General features: G+C 50.6%; 1 protein-coding gene across 2 annotated transcripts in view; it reads left to right on the top strand.

The window, feature by feature from the left end:
• The window catches only part of THYN1 (thymocyte nuclear protein 1), a 362,553-nt gene that overhangs the window by 130,885 nt on the left and 217,632 nt on the right, over positions 1 to 14,036 (top strand). The gene's annotated exons all lie outside the window — the stretch shown is intronic.

The raw sequence follows: 14,036 nt of genomic DNA, 5'->3' as shown, positions 1-14,036 counted from the left end.
CCCATGCAGACACATACGTTGTCTTCGTAGATTCCGCCAAGGATCCTAGAACCAGCTGCAACATCCTGTGTTGCCTACGTACCACAGCTGCGGCGGCATGGGTGTCTGGTCCCGATCCGCGTCCTTGGCTAACCCACGGAATCTCCCCCACTGCGAACGAGACAAAGCATCTGCTATGTCATTGTTAATCCCGGGAACATGCACTGCGCGAACAGCAATGTCAAGACGCAGGCAGCCCAGCACAAACTCTCGCAGCAGTTTCAACACTTGCTCATCCCTGGCGGACTGGCGATGCACCACCGCCATATTGTCCACATGAAAGGTCACCCGTCTGTGGGCCAACACCTCCCCCCACAGCGAGACTGCCACCACCAACGGGAAAAGCTCCAAGAACGCTATGCTCCTCCCACCCGCCCACTCCGGGGGCCACTGCTCCGCGCACCACTTCCCGTGCAAGTAGAGCCCGGCACCGTAGCTGCCTGCCGCGTCTGAAAAAATCTGGACATCCCAGACCATATCCTCCCCCCTCTGCAAGGGGACCCCGTTAAAGTGCTGCAGAAAAAACTGCCACATCCGCAAATCCTCGCGAACGCCCGCTGACAACCGCTCGTGGTGATGTGGGGGCCTCTGACCGGCCAAGGCCCTGCCCAACCTCTTACAGAACGTCCGCCCGACCCGCACCACTCTGCACGTAAAATTGAGGTTCTCCAACAGCACCTGAATCTCCAACAACGTCACTTTGTTCTTTGCCACCATCACCTCCAACAGCCCCAGCATCTGCTGCTTCTTTTCCGCTGGTAAACGGGCCTCCATCGACACAGAGTCCAGCTCAATACCCAAGAATGACAGTGCCGTGCCTGACCCCACTGTCTTCTCCGGTGCCAATGGCACCCCAAGGTCCTCCATGATCTCCTGAAACCTGTCCAGCGCCACCTGGCAGTCCGTGGAGTCTCGGCCCGACCAAGAAAAAGTCAACCAGGTAGTGCGTAACACCTTGGTGACCCGTCCGTTCCATAAAAAACCATTGCAGGAACGTACTAAAACACTCAAAGCACACACGACGTCTAGCAGCCCATCGGCAGTGCCTTGTCCACATACAAGCGTCCGTTAAACTGGATCCCCAGTACGGCACCCATCGTCTGGGTGAACCGAAAGCAGCCGGAAAGCCGACTTGATGTCGCACTTAGCCATTTTCGCCTCTGCGTCCGCCGCCGCCATAGCCTCATCCACCGATGAGTAAGACACCGTGGTCTCCCGCTCATCAATGTAGTCGTTAACTGATCCACCCTCTGGCCATGACAAATGTTGGATCAGGCAAACTGCCCTGCCTCCTTTTTGGGCACGACCCCAATGGGGGACACAATCAAATCCTCCAACGGCCAGTCTTCAAACAGCCCCCCCCCATGCGGCCCTCACTGACCACCTTCTCCAATTTGCACTGCACCACCTCCGGGTGCTTCCTGGCAGACCGCAAATTGTCCGCCCATCTCCTCTGCGAGGCCTCGCATAGCCCAACCGAAATCTGTCCCGAAACCCGGTCCTCAACCGATCCGCGCCCCCCCGTCCGGGTAATTCTGCAGGACCGCTATCAAACGAACCACCTTAACCGGAGTATGAGCCCTTTGGCCCAGACCCCTTACCTCCTCTACCGCCGCCCGTCTGCTGTGTGTTTCAACAGGCCCCCACCAATCCAGACTGGTTTTTGGATCCGCCCCCCACCCCTCCGCGGGTGGGGCGGCCCTGAAAGGGCTGGTATATAATTGGTAAGCCACTGGCCGTAAATATGGTCTTGCCAGACCCCGCCAGCCCCATTGTATGCTGCCATAGATCTGAATCCAGCTCGCCCCATTTCGCCTCGGGGTCCCACGCCTTCCTCGCCCGAAACTCCTCATCGTACTGAGCCCATGCATAACCGCCGCGTGATCTGTGCCTTCCAAATGACGTCCATGTATTTAAACAAGGACACCGAACGCTCCAGAAATGTATTGCAATAAACACTCCGAAAATTAAAAATGCCGCCGTCCAGTTTTCTATCATCAGAGGAACTTTGGGCCTCTTTTGAAGTTCGTACTCCCCCTCCTTCGAGCCCTCCTTCGCCAGCACTTCCCGATGCAAAAGCTTCAACAACTCCATACACTCCCCTTCCATATCCTCTCTTTAGTGGACAGTATCAAATGCGCCCCCAGCAGCTTCGTCACCCCCATATACGGGAGCCGCTTAATCTTTAATTCCTTGCTCTCTGGTTTCGCTGCGCCTCCCGCCGTGTCCTGGGTCCCCGCCGTGTCCGGCTTCACCCGTACTCGTGCTGCGAGCGTCTTTCGGCCCTAGCCCCGCGGGCCCCACACCACCCTTCTTGTGATCACCCTCCAACCCATTCACACCAGGCTCCCTCGCTGCCTCGTCCGTCCCCACACCTTGGTCCACCACATACTTCCCCTTACGCAGCTGATCTCCCCCCAACCCCCACCCCCCTCCACCCCCACGGAGACCATGCGCACCACGCCCCTGTTAATACCCGGCGCCAAGGAGTCCGCTCGCCGCTCTTCACCTCTCCGCTCCAAGGACGCCGTCCTCTCCCAAGAATGTGTCCGGGCCTCCGTCTACCCCCAGGCCCCGTGACACCTGCAAAAGACTACCAACACTATTACTGTTGGAGGGAAACCTCGTTTTTAAAAATACCAGTGTGTTAGATTAGCGTTTATTTGCTGGAGGGAAAATCGTTTTTAAAATACTTGTGTGATATGTGCTTTGTTTAAATTGAATTTTACCCTTTTTAAAATTGAGCCTCATACTTGCACACTAATTGTCACGACACCGCACTTTAGCGGGTCCCTGCAGCCCTTAGCTTTCACTCCTTGTTATTACCGGCGGCAGCCACATTGGGTGGAAAAGCGGGACGCTTGTTGGCGCCATCTTTGTTTGCGCACTAGCTGCTCAGAGGCAGCTATTTAAGACGGCCATGCAGGCGCGCAGCAATCGCGCGCAGCGTGAGCACGCCGGAGTCACGCCGGAGTCACGCCGGAGTCACGCCGGAGTCACGCCAGAGTCGAGCCCATCTGTGCCCATCTGTGCCCATCTGTGCCCATCTGTGCCCATCTGTGCCCATCTGTGCCCATCCGTGTCCAAACGGGACCCGGGGCCACGACCCCTGGTCCGCGTCTCACTTACAATAGAGGTGAGTTATGGGAATGTAATCTCGGCAAAATTGCTATTAGGCATGAGTGTGTTGCCAAAATCGACCAGTTAGGACTGCTAAAAGCACCTAGGATAGAGCCGAGCCAACAACACGTGCTTAAGGCTCATGGTCTACAATATGGACTACTTAACACTCGCTCACTTCAGAAACATAACTTGGAGGTATTTAGTTTACTGGAAGATGGGGAACTGGATGTTCTGGGAGTAACTGAGACGTGGTTAGAGGAATCCTCCATGCCAGATCTCATAGCATCTCTGCCAGCGCATTTTTCGGCGCTTCATCTAAATAGAGCGGATATGAAGAGAGGGGGTGGGGTGGCCCTTCTATATAGTTCACGCCTACAGGGTGAAAGACTCCTAGCCGAAAATATGGGTGGCGCTGAGGTGTTGAGTGTTAGACTCAAGTTGGGGGCAGACTGTATAGTCATTCTTTTGGTCTACCGCCCCCCGTGGGCATCGCCGGATTTTCCTGACTCATTCGTGAGATTAGCTCAGGATATGCGCTCAAGATATGATAAGGTGATTATCATGGGTGATCTTAATTATCACTGGGAGAAAGTACCAAAGGAAGGACAGGCTCTTCAGATTGATGAGGCATTGATGTCTTTGGAGTTTGTCCAACTAGTGAAGGGTCCCACACACGTCAAGGGTCACACCCTGGACTTGATTTGGACAACGCCTCCTGTACAGGATACGGTGGTGGCCCAGCCATGTGTTTGGTCTGATCACTTTCTGGTGAGAGGCGAGTTCCTGCTGGACAAACAAATAATGAAGCCTAGGGAAGGATGGAAGGCGGTTAGGAAATGGAAAAACATTAATGGAGATATAGTGTTAAACCATCTCCGAGCCTATCCATCTCCCAACACGAAGACAGAAAACTCTGAGGTCCTCTGTAAAGAATTATTGGACAAACTTAGGAAGACTCTGGACCACGTGGCACCTATACGTAGGCTGAATGTAACAAGTAGAGGACACGGGGCCCCCTGGTACAACGAACTCCTTAGGGAGAGGAAACGAGGACTTCGGAAATTAGAAAGAGCCTGGCGGAAGCATTATGATTCCGACTCACGGATACAGTACATACAGGCACTCGCTCTATATAAACAGGCGATTGTAGCCAGAAAAGCAGAGTTCTTTGAGGAGAGAATAACCACTGCGAATAACCCTCAGAAAGAAGTATTTAAAGTCCTCACGGAACTCAGGAAAAACAAAGAACAAACTCTGGAGTTCATGCAAGAGGACTGCCAAAAATTTAAAGACTTCTTTGTCGATAAAATCTCCAACCTAGTAGCTGAAATTGGCACAACCCCCGAGTTTGACTGTCCCTTGCTGGATACACCCGACCGAACATCGGTGACTAGTCTGTTAACGGCCTTTTCCTTGATTACGAAGGAAAGGCTGCCAGCTCTGTTGAGCCGGGTTAAATCGGGTTCCTCGGCAGACCCGTGCCCACCAGAGGTGTTTAAACTAGCACTGCCAGGTATAGAGGATGAAATGTTGAACTTACTAAATACTTCTTTACTAACAGGCCAAGTCCCGTCCTTCTTTAAGGAAGCCCGGCTGATTCCTCTGCTGAAAAAAGCCGGGGCGGATGTGAAATGCTTAAAAAATTTCAGGCCCATATCTCAGCTGCCGTTTCTGACGAAGGTGGTTGAGCAACACGTACTCACTATCCTGTCGGAACATCTGGAAAATAACAATCTATTTGAGCCAAACCAAGCTGGGTTCCGTGCGAATCACAGCACGGAACTCGTTATGCTGTCTATTCTGGATGATTTGAGGAACAGGGCAGATAAGAAAACTCCAAGTGCCCTGGTGCTGTTAGACCTCTCCGCGGCATTTGATACTGTCTGTCATAAACAACTATTGTCGCGGATGATGGATTTTGGCATCCTGGGTACAGCACACGCCTGGCTCTCCTCCTTTCTTGAAGGGAGGTCTCAGAGAGTACAGCTTGGTGACCTTCTTTCCACCACTACACCGATCACCTGCGGAGTGCCACAAGGGTCTGCCTTGTCGCCCCTATTTTTTAACATCTATTTACAACCCCTGATCAGATTGCTCAACCAGATGGACTGCCATGTATATAACTACGCGGATGACACCCAAATAGTGATCCAGCTTGACCAGGGTCCGGGTGGTCTCGTAAGACTACAGAACATCTTGAAGTACACAGCCAACTGGATGTCCAGAAATTCATTAAAAATCAATCCGGATAAGACCGAGGTACTGCCAATCACCATCGCAGGGAACCCATGGATTTAGGATTTCTGGCCAAGAGAATTAGGGCCAGCTCCGGAACCAGCTGCTGTGGTCAAGAGTTTAGGCATCCAGGTGGACAGCAGGCTGTCTATGCAAAAGCAAGTGAGGACGGTGGTAGGGACCTGCACTGGCCTCCTTCGACAACTTAGGAAAGTTGCACCTTTGTTGTCCTTTTCCACCATGAGACGGGCAGTCTCTGCCACGATCTTGGCTAGGCTAGATTATGGCAATTCGCTATATATAGGACTGCCACAGAAACTCTTGTATAAGCTGCAGGTTGTCATGAACGACGCTGCTAGGCTTATTTTTAAAAAAACAAGGAATACCCATGCATCTCCCCTTATGCAAGAACTGCACTGGCTGCCGGTTAAGCAGAGGGTGATGTTCAAAGGACTGTGTATTGTTCACAAAGCCCTGTACGGTAAGGCTCCAATGTACATAAAATCTCGGCTTGTTCCCTACAGCCCAGCACGGACACTTTGATCCGCTGACGCCTCTCTACTTATTCAACCACGTTGTAGATGGGCCACAGTAGGTGGACGGGCCTTTTCATTTTTGCTTCCAACAGCCTGGAATAAGCTGCCAATTGAACTACGGAAGGAGACTAATTTGTTGGCCTTCCGAAAGAAACTAAAAACAGTGCTTTTCCAGCAAGCATGGGGTGTTCTGTAACTTTTTATTAACAGTTGTCCTTCACAGTACCTGATGTTTGGACCCTGACCCTGATAAAGCGCTTAGAGACCCCTGGGTTATAACGCGCTATATAAGTCGAATAAATAAATAAAATTACTGGACCCCCTACCGCCCACACCATCCCTCAGCTCCCCTTCCTCCAAACTGTCCCCATCATCAATCAGTTGCACCCCACCAAACCCATAACTCCGTCCGGCAGCGCCCACTGCACCATGCCGGAGGCCGACACCCCCTCCTGCACCCCACTTAAAACACAAAAACCATCCGTGGCGGTGCTCCTCGTCCGTCGGTGCTCCCCAAGACGATGCGGCCCTGTGGGCGGAGGGGTCAGCGAGCCTGCTGTGGGCAGAGGGGTCAGCGAGCCCGCTGTAGGCCTAAATGGGCTGGCCGCGACATGACCCCGCAGGAGGCTCAGCCCTCCCTTCACTTTGGCGTCGCAGGCCGTCCCCAGCCCTGCCAAGTCAGCAGCCCCTCGTTGGCTGTCCCCCTGCAAAAGAAAAGGTAGGTCTGGTGTGCCGGGTCCCTCCAACTGCGTGGCCCCCCCTCCCCCCGATTGCCCCCCTGCTCTCCGCGGCCTCCTCGTCATCGCTCCATATTAACCCCCTGACCCCTGCCCCCCCTGGAATGAATGAAAGAAAAATAAATTTATAGAGCGCACGATCACCAGCGGGTTCTTGGAGCTAAGGGACGAATTAGCAGAGAGCAGTGCAGAAGAAGGATTAATCAAACGCTTGTACAAACAACCATGTCTTCGGGGCTTTTCTGAATACCTGGTAAGAAGGAATGTGATGGAGTACAAGAGGAAGGGAATTCCACAAGAGCGGGGCCTGTGAGGCAAATCTCAAACCCCGATCCTTTTCCGCTTAAACCTAGAGGTGGCAAGGAGGTTGAGGTCAGCTGACCGAAGTGTTCGCGAGGGGGTGTAGCGGCGAAGGACGCCGATGAAGGAAGGACCTTGGCTGGCCAGGGCAAGATGAGTAAGGCAGGCGACCTTGAAGAGGCTGCGCTGGATTACTGGGAGCCAGTGCAGACTCTTCAAGAGAGGTTTCACAGAGCAATGTTTAGGCTGTCGAAAGATCAGTCTGGCCACCTGGTTTTGAACAAGTTGGAGTTGGTGGGTCTGATAAAGGGGAATCCCGATGTAGAGGGAATTCGCATAATCAATGCAAGACATCACCAAGCCCACCACGATGTGAGCCAAGGCCTCACGAGTAAGGAATCTGCTAATCTTCCTGATGCGGCGCAGATGGAAAAAGCAGGCTGACACCACAGTTTTAATTTGGGATTTCAGGGACAGATCCTTACTAATGGTAACTCCGAGACTCTTGACCGAGCTCGCTGGGCAGGGAGCTACGCCCAGCGAGGATGGCCAAAAGCTGGGGTTCCAGGGGTTATTCAGTGGTCCAGTAAGCACCAGCTCAGTCTTGTCTGGATTGAGCTTGAGCTGGTTCGCGCGCATCCAGCTGCTGATGAACATCATGGTGCTTTGGAAGTTCTCTATTGAGGAGAGGGAGGTGTCAATATTGAAGATGAGCTGCATGTCATCCACGTAATTGAATATGACCACTGGTTTCTCTCTCAGTTGGGTGATTAGCGGGAGGATGTAAAGATTAAATGATAGGGGCGACAGGGAGGAACCCTGGGGGACCCCACAAGTGAGTTCCTTGGTTTCGGACTTATAGGGGCCTAGGCGGACCGCCTGCTTGCGATCTTTTAGAAAGGAGGCAAGCCACCTAAGTGCAATGCCCCTGATGCCGGCGTTCTCGACCCGCTGAATAAGGATGGAGTGATCAACGGTGTCGCAAGCCGCCGACAAATCAAGGAGCACCAAGCCCTGTGAGATGTTCCGAGCCGCTCCCTGTCTAAGTTCGTCATGAACAGCCACCATGACAGACTCTGTGGAGTGCTGGGGTCTAAATCCAGCATGGTGCTGATCTAGGAACTTGGAGCTCTCAATGAACGAACCAAGACAGCTGGAGACATGGCCTCCAGTAGTTTATCCAAGAATGGAAGCAAGGAAATGGGCCGAAAATTGCAGAGGGATGCAGGGTCTGCCCCAGTTTTTTTCAGGATAGGTGCAACAATGGCTGATTTGAAGGAGCTGGGAACCATACCCAGGTTGAGGGAATTATTAAGCAAAGAGAGGGGAGTCTCAGGAAGGTCGAGGAATACCTTCCGTGCGACATGAGCTGGGCAGCAATCGGAAGGAGAGCCGGAGCAAACTTTGAGAAGGAGCAGGGGAAAAGTGTCCCTGGTAATTGGGGGGAAATTCAATAGGAGAGTAGGGTTGGTTGGAGGATCGCCAAAGTCAGGTCCCGGGCCTGAGCTAGGGATACTTGCTTTGATGAGTTCTATCTTCTCAACAAAGTAGTTGTTGAGCGAGTCACAAAGAGTTTGAGACAGAGGGGGGGGACATTGTGACCCGGTCAGGTTTAGCAAGCTCATTGACTATTTGAAAGATTTCCCTAGATTTATTTGAGGAATTGAGGATTTTCTGTGGAAAATACTCAGTTTTTGCCACAAGAATGGCTGCTTTGTACTCTTTCAGGGCCATGATAAAGGCCAGCTTTTTGTCGGGCAGTACTGGGCCCTCCATTTGCGCTCCGCTTGTCGAAGGGCGAGCTTCAAATTGGCAAGGTCAGTAGTGAACCAACGCTAGGCATTGTGGGGGCGTTTAATCCTGAGTTTTTTTTAGGGGGGGCGACCGTGTCACGGGCAGCAGCCAGCCAGTTATGAATGTTCTCATCCTGTACATCCACAGGCAGAGGAAGGCCAGCCTCTCCAATAAGTGGAGGAATCGTGGTTGCGAAGGGAAAGGCAGAGCGATGGAAAATCAACTCTGCCCCAGTTACGGCTGAGTGAGGGACTGCAAGGACGGGATGTTGTGGTTAGGGACTTAGACTTGGGGACCGAAAAGGAAATAAAAGAATGGTCCGACCAAGCACATGGGGAAATTTGTACATCAAGAATGTCCTGATTGATTGACCAAACCTGGTCTAAGGTGTGGCCTTTTATGTGGGTGGGTGCTTGGATGAACTGAAAAAAGTTGAGCCCAGCTAACAAGTTAGTGAATTCTTTGGAGAGGGTACTTTCATGTGGGTCATTGGGCCAGAAATTAAAATCCCCAACCACAAGGGTGCTGGCATGGTTAATTATTAATTCAGCTATCGTGCAACCAAAGTTGTGCAGAAAGCTAGGAGCCTGGCCGGGGGGATGGTAGAATAAGGCAAAGGTAAGGGGAAGGACTTCCAACTCTAGTTTGAAAAGGAGGAAATCAACGAGGGGTATAGGGGGCATAATCAGGACCTTGATGATTGATGCCACCCCCCCTCCAATTTTTCCTTGAGGGCGGTTAGCTTGAAGGACATAGTAGCCGTTCATCCGACGAGTCCCCCCATCATCCAGTCCCCTCCCCCTTGACCCCCTTCCATTCCTTCTCACTCTCCCCTGAATCCAACAACAAGGGGGACACCCCCGCCAGCTCCTGCTCCCCCCCTTCTCCAGAAGCCCCCCGGACCCCTACCCCACCTCTTGCCGAACACCTTGAACCCGTGGGACCAACTCCGCCACCTTGCCACCATATACTGCCCCACCCTGGGCACCCCCCGATGTCTCACTCCTGCCCCCTCGCCTGCTCTTCCTCCGTACTGCTTAGACCCCTGCCGGAAGGGTGAGGGGCTCTCCTACCTTCTCCCCTGCCCTGTGCCCCGCCTGCCCCCCTTCTGTGCAGCCCCCTGTCCTCCCTTCCCCTCTCGGGCCTTTTTGCCACCTACAACACCCCCCACCCGCCCCACGCTCCTTTCTGGCTGCCCCCACCTCGCCTGGGTGGCCATATTCCTCCCGCGCCTGCTGAGGAAGCGTCCTCCCGCCCGCCCCCTCCTTAATCTTCTCTCCCGCCTGCCGCGCCGCCTTCCTGGAGGCCCCACTCTTCTGTTCGGCCTCATTGACCGCCCCAGAGGGACCGGGGCGTCGCATTCCAAGCGGCTCTACCGCGCCTCGCAGCCGGGCGCGCTCCCTGCCCTCCTCCCGCCTGCTACCCCGCCCCCTGACCACCCCCGTCAGTCACTTGGGGCTGCGGCGAGGAGCCGATGGCAGCTCTCATCGCCGGCGCCCGACCCGCCACACAACGATGCCTCCTCCCTTACCAGTAAGGAAGAAAAGGTGCCAGGGCTCGGTTTTTAGACACCAAAGCTTGTTTATTCAGCTGGTGTGAACCTTCCTTTCTTTGTTTCAAGAAGGTATGCAATCGTCATTATTTAAACATTTCAAAATATTTACACATTTCAGCAATTTACAGAGAGTGAAACATCCCTTCTACTGGGGATACAATGTAAGCAACATTTCATACATTTCAAATGTTACAGTGTATTCAAAAGTAAATAAAGAAAAATTCATAAACAGTTACACTTTCATTATTTCATGAAACAGAATTAAATCATGTACACCAAAATTCGTTGTGGTATGTTAGTTTTGTAATTGTATTGCCCTATACTATTATGCGCCTCTTTTCGACAGCCAAATAGCCGACGCGTTTCCAAACCCTTCTTATGGTCAATAGGGTTCTTCCTCAGGGCTGGGCTGTATACCTATGGTGTAAAATTAGGGACATTTAGTATCTCGTTTTCCTAAGATTAATGGTTAGCTTCATATACAGGCGAAGCCTGTGAGGTTTTTTACCTTATGTCGCGGTATCACTGTTTTCAAGAATTGGGCATCGAGTGAGCTTGAGTTTTCACCAACACCTAAACAGAGGTAAGGATTGGCGAGTATAATGAATATGTGTGACTTGCACATTCATTGACACATGTGGTTCTCAGTAAGGGGTGTGCTTGCACTTACGTGATTATTGATGGTTTGGTTGTTCTCTAGCTCAAAATTTTCTTTGGAAGTAGGGCTGTGCCCCTGGCATCTGTACGGCCCTGCACACCCACCTGGAGACGCGACGGCGAGCAGGCGATCACCGCCGCCGCCACGCCCGCAGACGCACTACGCGGCGCGATGATCCCTGCGGGCCCACCAGGAAGTCCATCCGCCCGCCTCGCTCAGCAGGCGGATGACCTCCAAGAAACGGACATTATCAATGGACGCCATAATCATGCTCTACAGCTAAGCTATCAACTGCCAAACCCAACGTCAAAACCACGACAAAAAGCACCTAATTGCCACGCTCCCAGCCACCAGGTCACCAGTACCTAAAATGGTTGCTGGGAAAACGCGGACACCCCCTATATAAGCCTTGGGCTCCTACCTACACATTTGGGCTGCCTTTGGGCTACTCCCCAGACAGCCCAAAGCAGCGAAATGGCCGCTCTCGCGCTCTCCCCCCTCCCAAATCTGCCCGGGGGCAGACCTCGCGGCTCGGCTGCCCCCCAAACCCCCCTTGTACAGGGGGTGCCGTTATTTACAAAGGAAATTAAATTCCGAAGTACCTGTTCTCTAAAAAACAACCCCGCAGTCAGCCTGACCCCAGTCTTTTTAAGAAAGCTTAGTTTAGATGTATTGCTCAAGTGAGTTTTAAGAATCGGTTTACATAGCTGCCAGGTTCCCCAGCCCACGCGTGATGCTATACTCAAGTCGAGAGTTTTCCCTCAGGGTAATAACTTTTTAAAACAGTCACAATGATGCCTTACAATTTTAGGATATGCAGTGCCCAAATGTGTTACCTGTACTTACCTGGGGTGCAATAATGCTCCAGTTACTTACAGGTAAACTTCATTATCCTTAGTCTGTTATGTCCTAGTCACAATCATTACTTGTGTAGTGATCTCACCTCTGACCCAGACGCAATTGTAGGAGATAATAATAGGTGAAACCGCTCTGTAGGAAATTTAATAATATGTCTGCATTAGTGGAAATAGCTGACAAAAGACTAAGAGGATGGGGAAAAAAACTTGATCATGTGCTTTTTCTGTGGTATGAAAAATAACTGTTGGGTATACTCAGGAGCCAACTATAGTGTTTTAGACAGATTGGTTACAAGAATGCTAGAAGTATGTAGTAGTGATTTTAAATTCATTGTTTACCTCGGAGTACTTGTGTTGCAGGCACACTAATTTCTTCAGTGTTTTATAGTCTTTAGTGATGTTAACTCACGGTTTCTTGCATGAGGCTTCTGTGTTGCGGTGTGTGTGTGTGGCTCTGTGTGTGTGACTGTGTGTGTGTGTGTGGTATACAACGGTTACCACGCATTTGTTACAACGCGGTACCGTTACCACGCTACTTTTACCACGCAAGTCGTTACAACGACATGCGCTGGGGGGCGCTCCAGGATAGTAAATACTTTAATTTACTATCCAACTCCTTTCCCTAGAGTCCACGGGGACTGGAGTTGGAATAGTAAATTAAATAATTTACTATCCAGCGCCCCTCCACGCAAGTCGTTGTAACGACTTGCGTGGTAAAAGTAGCGTGGTAAAAGTAGCGTGGTAACGGTACGCGTTGTAAAAGTACGCGTGGTACTGTCCTACATCCGTGTGTGTGGCTCTGTGTGTGGCTCTGTGTGTGTGTGTGGCTCTGTGTGTGTCTCTGGCCTGTGTGTGGCTCTGTATGTGTGTGGATCTGTGTGTGTGGCTCTGTGTGTGGATCTGTGTGTGTGGCTCTGTGTGCATGCGTGTGGATCTGTTTTTGTGTGTGTGTGTGTGTGTGTGCAAATGCAATAGGTCTCACATTTGCAAGAGATTAAGCTATTGGCATTGTAAATGACAATGCCGTTTATTTATCTGTTTTCAAAACCAACACATAAATAAAAATGTTGTCATTTACAATGCCAATAGCTCTAACTTTTGCAAAGGCGAGACCGTTGCATTGTAAATGCTTGTCTGTTTATGTGCCATCAGGTCCAGGGTTGGGGAGGTGGGAGGGTGTTGTGGGGAAATCGCATATTCTCATGCTCTGATACCTGTTTGTACAGGCCTTGCTCTGCTTGTGTTTTCAGTTTTTGAATTAATAAAGAAATCTAAACCATACATGGGTGAAAGGTTACAGCTTGTTCCAACAAAGTAAAATGTCGGTTTAAAGGCAAAACGGAAATTGGGTTTCGGCAAAAATATTTACATTGCACATCATTAGGTAAATGACTGATTTGTTTTCACCGTTACGAAAAATGTTTTTTCAGTTTCATAACTACTGAAATATATTGTGAAATATTTGTACAGTTCATATACAAACTGTTTAAATGTTGTGTTAAAAAATGCTGATATCTACAGCCTTTCATTTCACACACTTTCTACAGCACGATTGTCAGACAATTCACTTAAAAAAATCTTCTAACTGTGCAGTCATTGAGAGAAAAGCAAACACCAACCTCCAGGTCAAAACAAGCAGCAAGCAAAGTGTAAGAAGACCTAAACTGACATTTAACTTATGTACCTGACTGCAGTACAAATGTGACAAGATTCACAGGCATCTTTATGTTCATTCACTTGTCAGGAAATAAAAGCTAAATTCTTTGAGCACTGGAAAAACACCATCCGCAGGATATTTTATGTAGCAAAAAAATAGTAAACCCCAATAACCACCGATTTTAGTAATTTTTAAAACATTGGAGAACACTGAAAACCCCTCCAGAATTTAAAACCGAAATAGACAGAAAAGCCGAAGCTGAATTCACACTCTAATCTTACCTGCTGTCTGGGGCAGGTTGCAGGTATCAGGAAAGGCACACATAGACTAATCATGGTACGAATAGTAGTTGATTTTGTGATCCGATAGAAGGGGTGTTGGCCCTGAGAGTTGCACTTTTCCTTTATTTGGTGTCCTCTTTTTTTTGCTATTTTTCTTTTTGATTGTTTGAATCTGTTTTTATTGTTATTTTGCGTGTGAACACATTGAAAAGTTACAAGCGCATGTAATGAGTACTCCATTTCAACACTAGTGTCAGATACAAT

The sequence above is a fragment of the Lissotriton vulgaris genome, chromosome 2_1, assembly GCF_964263255.1.
Source record: "Lissotriton vulgaris chromosome 2_1, aLisVul1.2, whole genome shotgun sequence".
Lineage (NCBI taxonomy): Eukaryota > Metazoa > Chordata > Amphibia > Caudata > Salamandridae > Lissotriton > Lissotriton vulgaris.
The sequence above is the reverse complement of the archived record's forward strand: the minus strand, read 5'-3'. Positions and strand labels throughout refer to the sequence as shown.